This window comes from Papio anubis, chromosome 7 (assembly GCF_008728515.1).
Source record: "Papio anubis isolate 15944 chromosome 7, Panubis1.0, whole genome shotgun sequence".
Lineage (NCBI taxonomy): Eukaryota > Metazoa > Chordata > Mammalia > Primates > Cercopithecidae > Papio > Papio anubis.
The window spans coordinates 1,960,916-1,976,221 of NC_044982.1; the positions used below are offsets into that span (position 1 = coordinate 1,960,916).

Below are 15,306 nucleotides of genomic sequence, written 5' to 3' on the forward strand. Positions count from 1 at the left end.
CCCCAGGGTGCACCAGGGGGGCCCTGAAGGTGCAGGGCCCACACCCAGCACTGCTGCAGGGCTGCACATAACCTCCCACGTGGACCGCGGCAGCAGCACGTGCCTGACTGAGGCCTCTGTGCTGCAGCTCCCTCTGCGCTTCACAAGTAGTGGCCGAAGCTCATGGCTCCCAAGGGGCTGTATGTCCCCTTTACAAGGGAGAAACTGAGGCTGAAGGTAGAGCAGGCGACCCCGTGGCCACAGGCAGCATCGCTGAGCTCCTGGGCAGAGGGGCTGACCCCTTAGGGTGGCCAGACAAGGCCTGAACGGCCTCAGTTCCTCCTGCCCCGGCCCCAGCCTGGGTTCTGTCCTCAGCTTGGTGTGGTGAAGGTGAAACAGCCCTGCCCCTGGCCAGCCCATCCTTTTTTTTTTTTTTTTTTTTTTTTTGAGACAGGTTTGCTCTTGTTGCCCAGGCTGGAGTGCAGTGGGGCGGGATCTAGGCTCCAGTGCAACCTCTGCCTTCTGGGTTCAAGCAATTCTCCTGCCTCAGCCTACTGAGTAGCTGGGATTACAGGCATGTGCCACCACCGCCCGGCCCTGTGTGTTTATAGTGGGCGGGGTTTTCTCCATGTTAGTCGGGCTGGTCTGAACTCCCAGCCTCAGGTGATCCGCGCAAAGTGCCCAAAGTGCTGGGATTACAGCTGAGCCACCGCGCCTGGCCACCAGCCCTGTCCTTTTTTTTGAGATGGAGTCTGGCTCCTGTCACCCCAGGCTGGAGTGCAGTGGTGTGATCTTAGCTCTTTTCAAGCTCTGCCTCCAGATTTCCGCCATTCTCCTGTCTCAGCCTCCCAAGTAGCTGGGACTACAGGTGCCCACCACCACACCCAGCTAATTTTTTGTATTTTTAATAGAGATGAGGTTTCATCGTGTTAGCCAGGGTGGTCTCAATCTCCCGACCTCGTGATCCACCCGCCTCGGCCTCCCAAAGTGCTGGGATTACAGGTGTTAGCCACCGCACCCGGCCCTGGCCTGGTCCTTTTATGGACAAGGATGCCAGGCTTGGCAAAGGCCCTTGAGACATGTCATGGCCGTCTGGCCCTGTCCCCAGGGTCCCCAAGCTGCAGCAGGTGGCCCTCAGGGGCTGCCTCAGTTCATTGTCTAGCCTCCCGCCCCCACCAGGCCCAAGCAAGTGTTAGGGAGTGGGGGGCCGTGTAGGGGCTGGGGTCCTCCAGAACCCCTCCTCCCCAGGCTGCCCTGGGGCTGGGAGTGGGGCAGACGCCCAGGGCCGCCAGCACTCTAGAGCTGCTAGGCGTTTATCTGGGGGGCGATCTCCCCGCTTCTGGGCTGAATTACGGCTCCATTTCTGTGGCTGAGGAGCGCCGGCTTCATGGGCCCCCATAACGGAGGACCGTGCATCTTAATCTCGGCAGGGTCCGGAGAGGGTGTGTGGCCTGAAAAGCCAGTGTGATGGATTTCTCTGGTCTTATCTTCATCTCGCCTGCCTCCTCAAAGACGGTGTGGCTCGGCCTCCTGCACACCGCTATCTGGAAGCTGCTTGTAAAAGTGGGAATATTTGGATTCCGGACAATGCGGGGAGAATATTGGAAAAGGAACTCTGAGAGGTGGAGCGAGCGACTGAGCTGCTGTCTAGAAGTGCTGGCCTCCCCTGGTTTCCACCTCAGGCCCCAGAGGGCCCCTGCTTGCTGCACTGCCGGCTGTGGCTCCTTGCGTCCCAGGCTGGGTGTCTCACGCACTCCCACTCTGGCCCTTCCTCCCCCAGGGGCCTCCTTAGGTGCTCGCGGGCCTGGGCCTCCTGTGCCAGTGTTTGTCCCGCCTCACTCCTGAGCCTCCTACTTTGGCAAGTCTTGCTTGACGGGTGTCAGGTGTGCCCCTCGCCTGCCCGTCTGTACCCCCAGGCCAGGGCGGCCCTGGCTCCCAGGACAGGGGTTGCAGTGTCTGGGGCGCTGAGGGGTTGTGTGTGCAAATGCCTTCCCGTGTGCTCCATCTTGCAGTGTGGGTGGAGGCAAGGAAGCCGGGTGCGGGGAGGCTGGTGAGGTGCAGTCTATTCCCTCTGTCATTGCTTCTGCCAGCCCCGGGTCCTCTGCTTCCGAGGGGCTTCCTTACCATGCCCCATACAGACCTCAACGAGCTGAGGGGCTTCCTTACCATCCCCATACAGACCTCAACGAGCACAGGAGAAACCATGACCCTCGCGTGTCAGGCGGGCCAACAGTCACCCCCAGATTGTCTTCTGCCCTTTCTGACTTTTGCAGCCGCCTGAGCCTCCAGTGATGGGTCAGTCCTGAGGAACCCTGTCCCTGGCTTGTCCTTAAACCACAAACCGGCCTCTCCAAAGCCCGAGGCAAGGCCTGGGTCTCACAGGTGGGCATTTCTGACACATTTGCTCTCTGCTGTGGTCTGCGAGTTCAGGTCACGTTCACACAATTCAGAGGCAGAGAATGTGGGGTTCTCTCCATTCAGAGTCTCTGGAGTCCTGAGCGACCTGGGCAGTGCTCACCTGCAGAGCCCGCACCTGTGACTGTCTGAGCACCTGCTTGCTCACACCTGGCCCACCGGTGGTGAGTCAGAGACCCTCCTGATAGGATCAGTCAAATGGCATCGGGGTGCAAGAAAGCCCTGGGGAACAGTCTCCTAGGCAGGGAGGGGGGCCTGTCTGCAGACAGGCCCCCCCTTTCTCAGCGTGGAGGTGAGGAAGCAAATCGCATCTTGGCCCGTCTCTGGGGAAGGAGAGGGTATGACCGCTGCTGCAGTGGAGCCCCAAGGGCCCCGAGGGGCTGAGCACCACCTGCCCTGCTGGTTCTGTCTCCAGGGCCCTGGCGCTTGTCCTTGTCCTCGAGGCTGGGCTCCTGCCCTTGGGCCAAAGCTGGAGTTGGTTCAGGAGCCGACAGCACATGTGACCTCCATGGGGACACTGGCCAGAACCTGCAACTGGAGGAAATGGGGAAAGGCAACCTGCCTTGGAGATGTGTCCGGGGAAGGGCACGGAGGGGCCAGGCCCCCACAGCTTGCACACTCACGGTGACAAACCTGCCTGCTTCTCGCTCACCTGCTGCTCCCGGGGACAGGCTCCTTGGAAGCCCCGGGGCCCAGAGCTGGCTCGGCAGCCTCCCACTGGGGGCCCCCAGCTCAGGAGGAGTCAGACTCCCCAGATGATGACTAAGGAGCCGTGGGGCACTGGGTACTCTGTCCCCAAAGGCTCTCCCTGAGCCGTGGACTGCTCCCTCTGGGCTCTGGGGATGAGGCGTGCTCAGGTCACTCATGGTGCGTGGCCGAGCGCGACTCCAACCTGACTTCGAGGCGGTGCTAATCCTGGAGTACCAGGTGGGGAGACTTGCCCCTGAGATGCTGCCCCGATAAGGTCCACAGAGTGGTGGTGCTGCACGCTCAGGTCCGGTGCGCTCTAGCTCAGTGCACGCCTGGATGTGGCCCTGACCAAAGGCATCGCTGCCGTGTGTGGGGCTAGATGGTGGCCTTGAGGAAAGCAGCTGCCTGGGGCCTCAGACGCCCTGTCCTGCCGGCAGGTCAGCCTGGCTTCCCGCTGTGCCGGTGAGGCACGTGCCATGCATCGTCGAGACAGTGGGTGCAGCAGAAAGTGGTGACGTCTTGGAGGCTTCTCGGGTCTGGTGAGCTGGGGACCATCATATATGTCCATGACAGGACCCCCAACCTTTCAGCGCCACCCTGGCTGCCAGAGACCCTCACGTGGAAGATACCGATGTTAATAAATAACTTTTGAGTTACAAAACCATTGTTATCGCTCTGACGGGTGACAAAAGCCCCACGGTTGACAGGCAGCCACAGGGCATGGAATGGCTTGTAAATGTCCCTCCCGCCAGCCCCACAAAGTTGCGGAGGCAGCGCTGGGTGCTGAGACGTTACGGTTTAAGACCCATGTTGATTAGAATTTTTTATAAGTTTTTTTTATAAGAGTAATAACAGCTCTTTCGAGACAATCACATGGCTCAGGAAGGGTTTTAAAGACCTTCAGGAATGAGAATTGGATTCGCAATCAGGAAACCCCTCCCCCGGGCCGCTGTAACGCAGCCTGTTTGTGTCTTTTTATTGCTGTTTGCCCTCCAGGGATGGAGCCCCTTTGATGACTGAAGCTCCTTTTCAAGATCAAGGGCACTGCTCCAGCAATGCCCGGACCGGGGAGCCTCCCCATCCAGGACAAGGGCTGGAGACCCCTGAACCCTGCCTTCTGCCAAAGTCTGGCGAGTTCAGGTCCAGGACAGCTGCCCAGCGTCCACCCAGGAGGCGCCGGTCCTGGAGGAGCTCGGGTTGGGCACGTTGGCTGTCCCGGCAGTCGTGGAGCAACGGCCACCAGGTGGCGATGGAGGACTGGCCAGTGAAGAGGGATGCAGGATGCAGGGCCTGACCTGCGGGGTGGGGGTTGGCGGGACCGGGGACTTGTGCCGCGGGGCTGTCCCACACTACCCTCAGGCCCAGGAGCCTCGCTACCCAGGGGAACCCAGGGAGAGCAATGCATTTCCTAAGGGTAGGAGCACCAGGACCCATGTGGGTGTCTGGGCTCAGGGCAGCTTTTTTATTGGGACAAACTGCAAACTCACAGGCCTGCAGTGTGCGGCAGCCTCGGGACACCCGGGGGAATCCCAGTGGGGCCACATGGCTCCCCAGTGGCATCCTCATGCATGGGCTGGCTCCACTCTGGGGGCACCAGGACCCCCTCTTCCCCCACACACAACCTCACCTGGGTCAGGGGCCCCACAGGCAAGGGGGCTGCAGACAGTTCTGGGGAGGGGCTCCCAGCCTGGCAGCCTGGCCATTGGCCCTGGTGCTCAGTGCTCAGGGAGGCAGCACACGCCTGTGCCCCTTCAGGGCTTGTGGGCCGGTCGGCTCAGCCCTGGCTTTGGGGGTGGGGTTGCGCAGTGGGCCACGCCCACACCCGTCTTTCTTTGTTGTGCCAGGAGCCAGGCTGTGTTCTGGGGAAGGGCGGGGGCTCCTCCTCACGGTCACAGCCCAGGATAAGGGTGGGTGTGCAGTCCGTCCCCTGACACCTGGGATCCCTCGGCAGGGCTGTTAGGCCGTGTGAGTCGGCGCGGCCTTCCCAGAGCGTCTGGCGGCCGTGGGGGTGTTGGGCGTTGGTGTCCTGACGGCCGCTTCCTCTGCTGGGGGTGGAGTTTCCCCCTGGGATTCTTCTGTGGGACAGGAAGATGGATGAGGGTCCTCTGCCCCTTCTCTGGGGTTCCAGGATAGTGATGGCAGCCTGCGCTGGGCTCGGGGACCAGGGGCCTCAGTTCCCCCGCAGCACAGGAGGAGGGGTCTGTGATGACTCTTTCCTTGAAAGGCAGCCCCAGGGCTCACCCTACAGGCCCTTGTTCTGTGCAGCCGCCTGCTCCTGGCTGGGACAGCGTGTCCAGAGGTGGCCTTGCTCTCCCTCCCGCCCTCCCTCTGGGAGCAGCCTGGGCTCATCAGGGAGACCCTCTCCCTCTGGCCGCTGGGGAGCGGTGGGGTAGTTTCCAAGCTGTCCTTCCTGGGGGATGTGGGTCTGAGCCTCAGTGTCTGCCCAGCATCCTTCCATGTGCTTGGACCCCGTGTGCTGTGCAGGTCCCAGGGGACCCTGGCCACCCCTTTCACTGGCTAGACAGCTGTGTCCATAGAGCTCCGAGGGACTCACAGCCCAGACATGGGCTGCAAGGGGGGTGGGTGGCTTCTGCAGGTGGGGAAGAGCAATGGGGCCTGAGCCGCGTGGACCCAGGAGCTCCACCAGCACCTGTCGCCTGCTGTGTGACCATGAGCAAGTCCAGCTACCTCTGTGAGGCCATGCCAGAGCGTTTTGACTCAGCCCCAAACTGAGCCTGGATCCCAGCCCACATGGAGCCCTGACCTCACACAGAGCCCTGATATTTGCTCACACTGAGCCCTGATTCCAGACACATGGAGCCCTGATTCCAGCCCACCCTGAGTCTTGATCCCAGCGCACTCTGGACCCGGATTCTAGCCCACTCTGAGTCTTAATCTCAGCCCACCCCGGACCCGGATTCTAGCCCACCCTGAGCTCTGATCCCAGCCCACCCTGGACCCTGATTCTAGCCCACCCTGAGCTCTGATCCCAGCCCACCCTGGGCCCTGATTCCTGCTCACACAGAGGCCTGACCGCTGCCTGCACAGTCTGACCCAGGCGGGGCCCTGAGAGTCCGTGCTGGCAGAGGAGCATCAAAGTGGGCACATGCCTGGGGGGACACATGGCTGGGGGGGCACATGGCTGAGGACATGCCTCGTATCACATGCATAAAAGGCCACGGGCTGGAGGGGATACACACATGGAGGACACACATGGCTGGGGCACATGGCCGGGAGGGACACATGGCTGGGGACACAGGCTGGAGGACATGGCTGGAGGGACAAGCCACAGCTGGGGGGGCAGCCATGGCTGGGGGACACATGGCTGTGGGGACACATGGGGGACACATGGCTGGGGGGACACATGGCTGGGGGGACACATGGTTGGGGGACACATGGCTGGGGGGCACATGGCTGGGGGGACACATGGCTGGAGGGACACATGGCTGGAGGGACACATGGCTGAGGGACATGGTTGGGGACATGGCTGGGGCACATGGGGGACACACATGGTTGTGGACACATGGTATTGGGGGACACATGGCTGGAGGGACACATGGCTGGAGGGACACATGGCTGGGGGGCACCTCCTTCTGCCACGGGGTGGAGGTGGTCTGGAAAATGTCTCCAGGAAGTATTTAACTCCTTTTTTTGGTCCTCCTCATGGGGCTCTGGGGCCCATGCGACTTGTGTGGGCAGAAAGCCGTTTGTGGTCAAGCCTTGGTGTGGATCTCCACCCGCACTTCCTTTCCATGGAGCAAGACTTGCTCTCGCCAGCAAATCCCAGAGGGAGGAGCTCCCCATCCCTTGGCAGGCCCCGGAGGCTCTTTGTTGGAGGGCTGCAGGCTGGGTGGTGTCCCAGCCACGGGCTGGGCATCAAGGCAGGGGCTGAGCAGAGGTGAGGACCTCCGTGGGGCAGGTGAGGAGCAGCCTCCGTGGCCCCTCCAACCCGAGCCCGGGTGCCTGGCTGAGCTGGAGCTGGACGCACAGGCAGCCCTGCCTCCAACTCCATAAACTTCCTGGTGACGCCGCCTGTCAGGCTCCCAGCCCCGCGTCAGTTCATTCTCTCTTCCGCTCCACCCAGGATCCTGACCCTGCGTAAGCACGCTGGCGGCGTGTGAGTGGTGGGGGCGTTCTGAAAGATTACCTGCCACCGGCGCTTATGTAAATCCCAGGTGATTTATGAGCACGGACGGTTTTAAGGCCACCGGCACGCAGAGCAGGTAGTCGGCCAGACTGCTGAACCAACAGTTTCCAAAGTGAGCGTGAAGGCACCAACCCAGCGCCTGCCCCAGCCTCCGTGCTGCTCAGGGCAGCTGCCTGTGTCTCTGCTCGGTCCTTGCAGAGGACGCTGGGGGGGTCCTGTGGAGCCTCAGGCCCTGTGGGCTGTCAAGGGGAAGGCGGTGGCTCGGCCTGGGCATGTGAGGCTCACAAGAGCTGAGGGGCGGGTCCCAGTGGGTGCGCTGGAGTCCCAGCATCTGTGGTGGGGCCTGAGGCAGGGAATGGGGGCCTGTTTTCTCCTGGGATGAGCAGGGTGACAGCAGGCTGGGTGGCCCAGGAAGCTGAGCTGAGCATCTCTTGCTCTGTGAGTGGATACAGGCCAGGCACGGTGGGGCAGGCAGCTGGGGCAGGGAGGAAAGAGTCCAGCCTCCACCCATCCCCACCTGGCTGGGGAGGGCGCCCCAGCCCTCTGGCCTCTGGGGGCTGGGATGGGAAGCTGGTGCGAGAGGAGGGCGGGAGGTGAGGGGGAGACCTGGCTGGTGGAGGGAAGCAGGTGGAGACTACAGGGAGGCTGAGTCCCCACTTTGCCAGCCAGGCAGGACAGGGGACACAGATATGGAACCTCCTAATTCCTGAACACTGGTGCCCAAATCAGACCCTGTGAAGGGGGCCACGTTGCCTGCTGAAGAGTGTGTCTGGGCCCAGCTATGGCGAGGACAGGTGTGAAGGGCTGTGGGCCCAGGAGGAAGTGGACACAGACGCTGGTGGGGCCAAGGGGAGTCACAAGGCTGGGTCGGGGGTGAGGGCGGCTGCGGGAGGCACTGCCAGGCACCCAAACTTGCAGAGCTTCCCAGCCGCTAGCCACTGGGGGACCCTGAACCAAGCCCCTTCCCTCTCTTGGCTTCAGCTCCTCTGTGCCTGAAAGAGGGGTGCTAGGAGTGGTCCCTGTCACCCAGTGGCTCCTCAACTGGTCCCCAAGGACAAGGCACAAGGTGGCACCACTCAGTGGCTTCGGGAGCTTGCTCCTGGCCGTGTGCATGTGTGAGCATGCAAGCTTGTGCCTGTGTGCAATGCAAGCATGTGCGTGTACACGGGTGTGTGCGTGTGCAGCATGTATATATCTGTGTCCATGTATGTGGGTGTGGACATATGCATACACGCTTGCATGGATGTGTGTGCATTTGTGTGTGTGTGTGCGTGTGTGTGTTTGCACCGGGCAGCAGGGCTGACTGTCCTGGAGGAGGAGGAGCCAGGCCCGCAGGCATGAAACTGCAGGCGCTGGAGGCTGAGTGGGACGCGCTTCTCCCCGTCGCAGCGGGGCAGGCTGTGGATTGGCACGGCTGCCACGTCCTTTTTAGTCCTCTTAATGTGAAGTTAATTAGGCGGAACATTCAAGAAAGACATTTGGAAGTTGATCTCAAATCAGGAGAGCCCTCAGTGTGAGGAGAGGGAGGGCGAGGAACATCCCTGCAGCTGGGGAGCCTGTCTGTGTGAAGCAGGATGGGCGCGCAGAGGGACCGGGCTGGGCAGCCTGAGTCCTGGGCTGGGTGGCACTGTTCTGGAGGCACCCTGGGTGGGGCATTCCGTCCTGCCTGGCTTCCCCTTCCCCATCTGCCAAGGGTGGAAACAGTGAATGGGGGGCGCCCAGGCAGCCTGGGGGGAGGAGGGGTGGGTTCAGGGGACAGCCCGGCTGTCAAGTCTGGGGGAAGAGGAGGGAGGGGTTTCTCTGGTGGCCCCACTAGGGGTGCAGGTCCTTCCAGGGCTCAGCTCCCTCTAGTTGGCCTGGGGGTAAGTCCCGCCCAGGTGTCTCCACTGTCCAGGGAGTCAGGGCCACAGCTCTAGCAGCCTGGGGACCTGCCTCAAGAAGGAAGGCAGCGCTGGATGCCTGGGTGCCCTCCTGGTCTCCCACTCCCTGGACGCCCGTGGTCGGGGAACATGACCTTATCTCTGTGGGCGAGGCAGACTCTGCATGTGGGGCCATTGTGGAGAAGCTGGTCAGGAACTGGAGGCCTGAACCTTGGGTCAGGAAAACCCCATGCCTATCCCTGGGTGTTCTTCAGACCAGGAAGAGGGACAAAGGCCACAGCAGCCCCGGGGAGACGCCAGTGGGTGAGTGTGCCTGGAGACGAGGATGGAGGGAGGCAGGGTGGCAAGGAGGCCTTGTAGGCCAAGGCTATGGTGTGGCCTGGAAGGCTGGTAGGGGGATGCAGGCTCTGCCTGCACTGAGGGCAGCCCTGGGCAGGCAGAGGTGAGCTGTGGCCATGGTCAGTGAAGGTGGCACTGCTGGGTCGTCACCTTGCACGGTGGTCCCAAGGCCAGCATCCCGGGGTGCTGGGACAGCATGGGGCACAACAGCCAGCCCACATGGAAATGAGGCAACGGGTCACAAGTGCAAACCCACAGCTAGTGAATATTTAACGCCTAACAAAAGTGCATGCATAATTAACCAGGCGCTGGTGGAGGAGCTGGAATAATTTGTCTTCTTAAAGGGGATTTGGTAATTTGTTAAGCTATTTTGAAATCTGCAGTCTAGCTGTGGGAGCTGCTCTGATTTCTAAATTAATTTGTGTGATTTAGAAAGTGGAAGCCTCTTGGTTCTACAGGGGCCGCGGGAGCAGGGCGGCCTTCGCAGGCTCCTGGGTGTGCTCTGCATTTTTGATTGTCTCATCCATGGAGACCCTGCTGAGGAGCTCGGCCCTGGGCACCCCGCCTCTCCCACCACCCTTGTTTCCATGTGTGGAACCCAGTGGTCCCCTACCTCCCAGGTGAGTTAGTTTACAAGCAGGTGCCGCGGGAAGGTGGTCTCTGGAGACTCAGTTTAATCCCCCTCCTCAGAGGAGGCTCTTGGGCTGGAGGTGGGTGAGTCCATCTGGCCTGGAGGCGTTGGGCCTGGCTCTGAGGTTGGCTGGCCCATCTGCAGTTCAAGGACCAGACTGCGAGACCCAAAGGGTGAGTTATAACTTAAAGGGTCACAGGGGTGACCACAGGAAAAGCCCCAATTTCCAGCCCCAGATCCCCAGACTGTGAGTCCCAGCTGTGTGTCACTGACCGGGAGCCTGCACTGCATCCCGCAGGGCCCTGGCAGGCCCCACAGGGCATCGCCACCCAGCTGGTGCCATCCCTGAGTCTCCGAAGACCACTCTGTGAGTCCATCAGGCTGGCAGCTGCCGGACGGTGGGGACGTCAGACCAGTGGATTCTGTGAGGTTGAGTCTATTGCAGCTTGAAGGGAGATCCTTGGCTAACAGCAATGTTGTGTGGAAGGCCAGGCTGATGGGGAAAGATGGTCATTTTTGCAGAAGCCTTGTGGCCAGGAAAGACCAGTCCATATTCAGATTAAGCGTCTCTTCTAGTAAGAACTAAGTGCTGCCTCTTTCACACAAAAGCAGTCCAATGTCATTACCTGTCACCAGGCTGCCCTGGTGATGGTGCTTCAACCTGTACTGAGCCTCAGTTTACCTCCCTAGCTAAACCTGAGTCCACCTCCCAGCTGATCCTGGGTCCATCACCCCAGCTGAGCCTGACTCCACCTCCCAGCTGAGCCTGGGGCCATCTTCGAGCTGAGCCTGAGTTCACCTCCCAGCTGAGCCTGGGGCCACCTCCCAGTTGAGCCTGGTTCTTCCTCCTAGCTGAGCCTGATTCCACCTCCCAGCTGAGTCTGGGTCCACCTCCCAGCTGAACCTGGGTCTATGACCCCAGCTGAGCCTGAGTCCACCTCCCAGCTGAGCCTGGGGCCACCTCCCAGCTGAACCTGGGTCCATCACCCCAGCTGAGCCTGACTCCACCTCCCAGCTGAGTCTGGGTCCACCTCCCAGCTGAACCTGGGTCTATCACCCCAGCTGAGCCTGAGTCCACCTCCCAGCTGAGCCTGGGGCCACTTCCCAGCCGAGCCTGAGGTCACATCCTGGCTGAGTCTGGGCCCACCTTCCAGGAGAGCCTGAGTCCACTTCCCAGTTGAGCCTGGGGCCATCATCCCAGCTGAGTCTGAGCTCATCTCCCAGCTGAGCCCAGGTCTACCTCCCGGCCAAGTCTGAGTTCACCTCCCAGCTGAGCCAGGGTCTACCTTCCCAGCTGAGAGGGGCCCTTGTGATTTGAGCCTACATCCCTATGGAGCCATGTTCACCATGAGTGATTTTGGCGGTCCCTTCATTTGGTGACTTCTGGGTGTTAAGCACAGATAGTTAAGCGAATCCCACCTGGATTGGCTGGGAGTCCCCAGCCACGCATGCCCGTTCTCTTGGTGGCCCACTCCTCACCAGCCTGGACACCAGACCCTTGGGCAGCTCCTGAGCCCGACACACAGGGTCTGCTGGTGTGTCCTGGGATGGTGGGGAGGTGGTCCCTGGAAGAAGAGTAGGGGGAAACCTGGCACACTCCCCTCTCCATGCGCCGTGGCCCGTCAGAGCCTGAACACCTCAGGGAAGGACCCCATGGCCTTTGCCAGGCCTCTCAGCACTGGAGCTGCTTCTCTCCGTGAGGCACCTGCTGCTGGCTCCGGAGGGGAGTCTAGACAGGGGAGCCGAAGTCTCTCCAGCCTTACCCTCAGGTGGGCTTTGCGGAGGAGGGTCTCCTGCTTCCTGGGGACTGGAAATCATGGCAGAGAAGTCTGTGGTTTCCTTTGATTCTGGAAGGTTCTGGGGCAACTGGGGAAGGGTGAGGTCAGAGACTCTTCCTGGGGAGGGGTGGCCAGCCGGGAGTGGACACAGTGACTGTTTCCTTCAGAGCCTGGGGGTCTGGCTCCTGTGGGGGCTCAGGGCATCACTCCCTGGGTAGGTGAGGGGGCCTGGGGGGCTCCTGCAGACCCTGCCTTCCCTGACCTCCCTGTCTTCTCTCAGTTTCCCAGGGCCTTTGGTCATAATTTGGTTCTGGCATCCTCAGTCTGGGTGTGCTGGGAGGCCCTGAGGGGATCTCCTTTTGGGCTCCTCTCCTTGAGTTGCAGGAAGAGGGGGTGACCCTCTGGCCCACGTGCGCCTATCTGGCTGGGCCAGCCCATTGCCAGCGTGCTGCTGGGACAGGATTTGAGGGGCATGATGGCCGCTTCCTCTGAGCTCCAGGTTGGAAAAGGCTGCACAGGGAGCTCGGGTGCTCTGGGCCAGAGGAGAGCCCTGGGCTCCGGGGAGGTGGGGGGGCAGCCCAGGCACGGTGTCACTGCAGCCCTCTTGCCTACCCCCGAGTGCCCCGCCTGCTCCTGAGCGGCCCCCTCGTCCCTCGTCCTTCCAGGGGTGCAGAGCTTCCTGCAGGAGGCTGGGAGCCTGGAGTGAGGGGCAGGGCTGGGCATGTCTTCAAAGACCTGTGCTCCAGGAAAGCCCAAGCAGGGGCTCCAGCTGCCACAGCCTCTGGCTTTGAAGATAGCGGCCATGATGGCTTCTTTCCCACCTATAGTGCCTTTTTCAAGCTCTGGGCTTCAAAGCCAGCCTGGTGGCTCCTGGAGAGGCTCAGCCCCTGCTGGATATGGCTGGGGTGGGGGAAGAAGAGCTGTGTCCCCAGGGACGGCGCTGGTGGCCACACACCGCTGAGATTGAACTTGAGGGAAGCTGTGACCCCAGGGCAGATGGCAGGTGTTTGGTTGGGTGTCTGCTCCCTGGGAAAGCAGCAGAGATGACTGTGGATTGCATCTCCACAACCCCCGCCCTGGCTCTGTAGAGTGGCCGATTTCCTAGGAGCTCATCCAGTCCTTGCTGTACGGGTGGGGAAACTGAGGCTCAGAGAGACTCGCCCACAGCTGCACAGCAGGCAGGTGAGGGGCTGGGCCCCCTCCTGGGTCCCTCTTCTGGCAGGGCTCATGTGGCTCTGATTTTGGGCTGCTGGTCCCCACCTGGAGACCCACTAGGGTGGAGCCTGCCCCGGTCCCGCAAGCCCAGAATCTCTCCACAGCGCTCTTCAGAGAGGCCGCCGAAACTCTAGCCTCCTCTTTGTTCCACCCAGCGCAGGCCCTCAGCAGCTCTCTCCATGGCTGGATGCGTCCTGAAATTCTCTTTCCATTAAAAATAAATGCCCCATTTTATCTGCCTGAAATGGCCCTGCTCTCTGATTGTCTTTTCCGTGACGCTGTATATGGAGAACTATAAAATCATAATACAACTATTAATCCCCTGTATCTGCTTGTACCTAATTTTTATTAAAAATATCCTGTGCTCCAGCTGCCTTGTAAATTACAGTGAGGTTGAAAGTCTCCAGCTGGATGAGCCAGGAAGGAGAGCGTATTGGATCGGAGACAGGCTCACTGTGGAGCACGGGGCCTGGCGGTGTGGGTTCGGAACACGGCAAAGCGATGCTGGGGCTACCCCGTGCCCTGGGCAGCTGGGGGGAAACTGGTGTCCATGGCTCGGTGACAGCCTGCCCCCCCTCCCGGCCTGGGCTCCCTGGGCCTGGGATGGGCTCAGTGGGTCTGGTGCAGAGGAGCTCGAGGCCTCCAGAAGTCCTGGCCCTGCTGCTCCTGGTGTCACCCCGTGCAGATTCAGACTTGAGCCTAGCTGCCATGACCACGGGCCATGGGACTCTTCTGAGGTGCAGTTTGCCCCCTGCACGGAGGAGTGACAGTGGTGCTGAGGGGAGGGCAGGGAGCAGAGTCCGGGAGTCTCTGCCTTCCGAGGTGGGCATACCTCCAGCCCTCCGGGGCCTAGTGTGGCTCCTGCCCTTCTCTCCCCTTGAAAGGTGGCTGCAGCCACTCTGAGGGCTTCCTGGGTGGTCGTTGAGGCTCCGAGCTCCAGCAGGATGAGCTTCTCTGACATTATTTAATGAAGCTGGACACCGCCCCAGGCCCTCACAGTTCAGGCAGACGAAGGGGAGGCCCAGGGCCTCTTCCTCCCAGCCTGAGCCCTGCCTGGCTTGTTGTGTGGGGACAGGAGATGCCGCAGGGGCTGGGGTGACAGCTGGACATTCCCTGGCAGCCACCCACAGCCAGTACTGCAGGAGGGAGGCCCCGTCCTGCCGGAGGGCAGCGAGGCTGAGGACAGAGGCATGCCTTTGGTGTGTTGCGGGTGCTGGGGGCCACTGTGGCTGGGTTATGGGGGTCCCAAAAGTCCAGCTCTGCAACTTTGCCTTTGAGTCGGACTGACCTCCCAAAGTAGGCCTTTCAGCGGGAGGAAGGCAGGAGGCTGCCCGATGATGACTGCAAGGCTGATGGTGGCACAGCGAGGGGTTCAGGGACGCATGTGAGTGCAGGGGCTTAGGGAACAGCAGGACAGGGGTGGCCTCTCCTCTTGGGAGTCCCCCCTCACTGCGGAGGGAGTGTTGGCCAGATCCACAGGTGCCACAGAGTTGCGGACACACAGCGGCCATGGGGTGCCCCACCTCTGGACTTGGGACCTCCAGGCAGCTCCAGCCCTCTCCTGCCCTCCTGTCCCCTCACCCCAGGCTTTCCCTGCTCACCTCTCGGCCCCCCATTCTGGAGGCCTGGATCCTTGTGCCTCAGGGAGTGTTTGGCTCACAACGGGGGGTCCCAGGCTGAGGACTGGAGGGGCTGCACGGAGGAAGGGCCCCTTCCTGGAGTGGGTGGGTTGGGCAGAGGGCCCTGTGGCCCCTGACACCCCAGAGTGGCCAAGCCCCTGTGCAGGTCTCTATGTGAGCTCCTTCCTCAAAGGTGGTTGTGGAGAATTCCAAGCACACCATGGGGAGGGGACAGTGCCGTGGACTCCGCCCCCTCCACCAGCATCCCAGTGCCGACCCCCAGTCTCCTCTCTCCTCTCCACACCTGGGGAGTATGGAGCAAATCCCCTGTGTTGGATTCATGCATCTGTAAATATCACTAAACAAGAAGGCCGCCTTGAAAAGTAACTACAATGTGGTTATACCTAACAACGAAAAACAATGTCTTCAAATCATCGCATACATAGCTACTGTTCCCATCTCCCCCGGTGTCCTGTGTCTATTTCTACGGGGTTGCGCCTCTGTTGGTCTTTTCCCCTGTGCAGTTTGTGTTTTGCAGTGGCTGGCCCTTTGTCCCAGAGCGTGCCCAGTGTCTGTGGCAGTGGTACCATGCCCGCTGTCCTCAGTCCCCTGC

General features: G+C 61.2%; 1 long non-coding RNA gene across 1 annotated transcript; it reads left to right on the plus strand.

The window, feature by feature from the left end:
- The first annotated feature begins 8,984 nt into the window (after positions 1 to 8,984).
- LOC116275675 lies at positions 8,985 to 13,319 on the plus strand. The gene is made up of 2 exons (XR_004184746.1): positions 8,985 to 13,041; positions 13,179 to 13,319. It is a non-coding gene; the product is annotated as an uncharacterized LOC116275675 (long non-coding RNA).
- The last annotated feature ends 1,987 nt before the right edge of the window (positions 13,320 to 15,306 follow it).